This window comes from Durio zibethinus, unplaced genomic scaffold (genome assembly GCF_047325235.1).
Source record: "Durio zibethinus cultivar Kanyao isolate XHJ-2024 unplaced genomic scaffold, ASM4732523v1 HiC_scaffold_3, whole genome shotgun sequence".
Taxonomy (NCBI): Eukaryota; Viridiplantae; Streptophyta; class Magnoliopsida; order Malvales; family Malvaceae; genus Durio; species Durio zibethinus.
In genome coordinates this window covers 501107-506106 of record NW_028323044.1, presented here as the reverse complement: position 1 = coordinate 506106, position 5000 = coordinate 501107, and positions in this window count along the sequence as shown.

Sequence of the window (5000 nt, the reverse complement as noted above, 5' to 3'; positions counted from 1 at the left end):
GGCCCAGCGTGTGCCGATGGTGCTCGAGGCAACCGCCCGCACCAAGGGCCGGCTTGTGCCGATGGTGTTCGAGGCAACCGCCCGCACCAGGGCCCAGCGTGTGCCGATGGTGGTCGAGGCAACCGCCAGCACCAGGGCCCAGCGTGTGCCGATGGTGGTCGAGGCAACCGCCCGCACCAGGGCCCAGCGTGTGCCGATGGTGGTCGAGGCAACCGCCCGCACCAGGGCCCAGCGTGTGCCGATGGTGGTCGAGGCAAGCGCCCTCACCAGGGCCCAGCGTGTGCCGATGGTGGTCGAGGCAAGCGCCCGCACCAAGGCCGAGCGTGTGCCGATGGTGGTCGAGGCAAGCGCCCGCACCAGGGCGCAGCGTGTGCCGATGGTGGTCGAGGCAAGCGCCCTCACCAAGGCCGAGCGTGTGCCGATGGTGGTCGAGGCAACCGGCCGCACCAAGGGCCGGCGTGTGCCGATGGTGTTCGAGGCAACCGCCCGCACCAGGGCCCAGCGTGTGCCGATGGTGGTCGAGCCAGGAGCCCGCACCAAGGGCCGGCTTGTGTCGATGGTGTTCGGGGCAACCGCCCGTACCAGGGCCCAGCGTGTGCCGATGGTGCTGGGGGCAAGCGCCCGCCCCAGGGCCCAGCGTGTGCCGATGGTTATCGGGGCAACCGGCCGCACCAGGGCCCAGGGTCTCCCGATGGTGCTCGAGGCAACCGCCCGCACCAAGGCTCAGCATGTGCCGATTGTGATCGAGGCAACAACCCACACCAGGGCCCAGCTTGTGCCGATGGCGGTCGAGGCAAGTGCCCGTACCGAAGGGCAGCCTATGCCGATGATGGTCGATGCATGTGCCATCACCATGCGTCATCATGTGCCATTGATGGTCGAGGCCTTGGCCGAAGTTCGATTTTGAGCCACGGTGCCCATGCTTGGCTCCAGCATGTGCTGGTGCCGCATTTTTTTCACTCGGGACAGCATCGCCGGAGCATCGCCGGAGCATCGCCGGAGTACCGCCGGAGAACCTGACCGGCGGCATTGGGGTTCCGGCGATTGGGAGGGGGGCCGGGGGGGTGTGCGCACATGATGTGCGATGGGTGCTGGTACTTGGCCTTGTGTTGGCCCCCTATCCCTCATCAAACCTCTGAGAATTCACACCCCCTTAAAGAGCATTTGAGATTTTACAGGTTTGCTACCAGTAGCCGTTAAAGTGTCTGAAATGGGGACACTTTTTTCAAACGGTCACAAAATCTTCTCTACTTCGAGTTTTTAGCTGAATTTTTTTGTGCATGCCAACAAAAATAGAAGGATCATGCCTACAAAATTTGGGGCCAAAAATCCTTATAAAAAAATTTTAAAAATTCCCGAACCGCAAAAAGTTTCGAAAATCGTGAAAAATAGAAAACGAGTCATCTTCCAACGAAACTTCACGTGAAGGCTTAGGGGACCATTGTATGAATTTACAAGCCATAAAAATGGCATTGGCACGGCAGAAATTTGAAGATGTGCCTAAACCCACCAGGGCCCAGCGTGTGCCGATGGTGCTCGAGGCAACCGCCCGCACCAAGGCCCAGCGTGTGCCGATGGTGGTCGAGGCAACCGCCCGCACCAGGGCCGATAGTGTGCCGATGGTGCTCGAGGCAACCTGTCGCACCAGGGCCCAGCGTGTGCCGATGGTGATCGAGGTAACCTGCCGCACCAGGGCCCAGCGTGTGCCGATGGTGGTCGAGGCAAGTTCCCGCACCAGCGCCCAGCGTGTGCCGATGGTGCTCGAGGCAACCGACCGCACCAGGGCCCAGCGTGTGCCGATGGTGCTCGAGGCAACCTGCCGCACCAGGGCCCAGCGTCTGCCGATGGTGCTCGAGGCAACCTGCCGCACCAGGGCCCAGCGTCTGCCGATGGTGCTCGAGGCAAGCGCCCGCACCAGGGCCCAGCGTGTGCCGATGGTGGTCGAGGCAAGCGCCCGCACCAGGGCCCAGCGTGTGCCGATGGTGCTCGAGGCAACCTGCCGCACCAGGGCCCAGCGTGTGCCGATGGTGCTCGAGGCAACCGACCGCACCAGGGCCGAGCGTGTGCCGATGGTGGTCGAGGCAAGCGCCCGCACCAGGGCCCAGCGTGTGCCGATGGTGGTCGAGGCAACCTGCCGCACCAGGGCCCAGCGTGTGCCGATGGTGCTCGAGGCAACCGACCGCACCAGGGCCGAGCGTGTGCCGATGGTGCTCGAGGCAAGCGCCCGCACCAGGGCCCAGCGTGTGCCGATGGTGCTCGAGGCAACCTGCCGCACCAGGGCCCAGCGTGTGCCGATGGTGCTCGAGGCAACCTGCCGCACCAGGGCCCAGCGTGTGCCGATGGTGGTCGAGGCAAGCGCCCGCACCAGGGCCCAGCGTGTGCCGATGGTGGTCGAGGCAAGCGCCCGCACCAGGGCCCAGCGTGTGCCGATGGTGGTCGAGCCAGGAGCCCGCACCAAGGGCCGGCTTGTGTCGATGGTGTTCGGGGCAACCGCCCGTACCAGGGCCCAGCGTGTGCCGATGGTGCTGGGGGCAAGCGCCCGCCCCAGGGCCCAGCGTGTGCCGATGGTTATCGGGGCAACCGGCCGCACCAGGGCCCAGGGTCTCCCGATGGTGCTCGAGGCAACCGCCCGCACCAAGGCTCAGTATGTGCCGATTGTGATCGAGGCAACAACCCACACCAGGGCCCAGCTTGTGCCGATGGCGGTCGAGGCAAGTGCCCGTACCGAAGGGCAGCCTATGCCGATGATGGTCGATGCATGTGCCATCACCATGCGTCATCATGTGCCATTGATGGTCGAGGCCTTGGCCGAAGTTCGATTTTGAGCCACGGTGCCCATGCTTGGCTCCAGCATGTGCTGGTGCCGCATTTTTTTCACTCGGGACAGCATCGCCGGAGCATCGCCGGAGCATCGCCGGAGTACCGCCGGAGAACCTGACCGGCGGCATTGGGGTTCCGGCGATTGGGAGGGGGGCCGGGGGGGTGTGCGCACATGATGTGCGATGGGTGCTGGTACTTGGCCTTGTGTTGGCCCCCTATCCCTCATCAAACCTCTGAGAATTCACACCCCCTTAAAGAGCATTTGAGATTTTACAGGTTTGCTACCAGTAGCCGTTAAAGTGTCTGAAATGGGGACACTTTTTTCAAACGGTCACAAAATCTTCTCTACTTCGAGTTTTTAGCTGAATTTTTTTGTGCATGCCAACAAAAATAGAAGGATCATGCCTACAAAATTTGGGGCCAAAAATCCTTATAAAAAAATTTTAAAAATTCCCGAACCGCAAAAAGTTTCGAAAATCGTGAAAAATAGAAAACGAGTCATCTTCCAACGAAACTTCACGTGAAGGCTTAGGGGACCATTGTATGAATTTACAAGCCATAAAAATGGCATTGGCACGGCAGAAATTTGAAGATGTGCCTAAACCCACCAGGGCCCAGCGTGTGCCGATGGTGCTCGAGGCAACCGCCCGCACCAGGGCCCAGCGTGTGCCGATGGTGGTCGAGGCAACCGCCCGCACCAGGGCCGATAGTGTGCCGATGGTGCTCGAGGCAACCTGTCGCACCAGGGCCCAGCGTGTGCCGATGGTGATCGAGGTAACCTGCCGCACCAGGGCCCAGCGTGTGCCGATGGTGGTCGAGGCAAGTTCCCGCACCAGCGCCCAGCGTGTGCCGATGGTGCTCGAGGCAACCGACCGCACCAGGGCCCAGCGTGTGCCGATGGTGCTCGAGGCAACCTGCCGCACCAGGGCCCAGCGTCTGCCGATGGTGCTCGAGGCAACCTGCCGCACCAGGGCCCAGCGTCTGCCGATGGTGCTCGAGGCAAGCGCCCGCACCAGGGCCCAGCGTGTGCCGATGGTGGTCGAGGCAAGCGCCCGCACCAGGGCCCAGCGTGTGCCGATGGTGCTCGAGGCAACCTGCCGCACCAGGGCCCAGCGTGTGCCGATGGTGCTCGAGGCAACCGACCGCACCAGGGCCGAGCGTGTGCCGATGGTGGTCGAGGCAAGCGCCCGCACCAGGGCCCAGCGTGTGCCGATGGTGGTCGAGGCAACCTGCCGCACCAGGGCCCAGCGTGTGCCGATGGTGCTCGAGGCAACCGACCGCACCAGGGCCGAGCGTGTGCCGATGGTGCTCGAGGCAAGCGCCCGCACCAGGGCCCAGCGTGTGCCGATGGTGCTCGAGGCAACCTGCCGCACCAGGGCCCAGCGTGTGCCGATGGTGCTCGAGGCAACCTGCCGCACCAGGGCCCAGCGTGTGCCGATGGTGGTCGAGGCAAGCGCCCGCACCAGGGCCCAGCGTGTGCCGATGGTGGTCGAGGCAAGCGCCCGCACCAGGGCCCAGCGTGTGCCGATGGTGGTCGAGGCAACCGCCCGCACCAGGGCCCAGCGTGTGCCGATGGTGGTCGAGGCAACCTGCCGCACCAGGGCGGAGCGTGTGCCGATGGTGGTCGAGGCAAGCGCCCGCACCAGGGCCCAGCGTGTGCCGATGGTGGTCGAGGCAACCTGCCGCACCAGGGCGGAGCGTGTGCCGATGGTGGTCGAGGCTGCCGATGGTGGTCGAGGCAACGTGCCGCACCAGGGCCCAGCGTGTGCCGATGGTGCTCGAGGCAACCGACCGCACCAGGGCCGAGCGTGTGCCGATGGTGCTCGAGGCAAGCTGCCGCACCAGGGCCCAGCGTGTGCCGATGGTGGTCGAGGCAACCGCCCGCACCAGGGCCCAGCGTGTGCCGATGGTGATCGAGGCAACCGACCGCACCAGGGCCCAGCGTGTGCCGATGGTGCTCGAGGCAACCTGCCGCACCAGGGCCCAGCGTGTGCCGATGGTCGTCGAGGGAACCTGCCGCACCAGGGCCCAGCGTGTGCCGATGGTGGTCGAGGCAAGCGCCCGCACCAGGGCCCAGCGTGTGCCGATGGTGCTCGAGGCAACCGACCGCACCAGGGCCCAGCGTGTGCCGATGGTGCTCGAGGCAACCTGCCGCACCAGGGCCCAGCGTGTGCCGATGG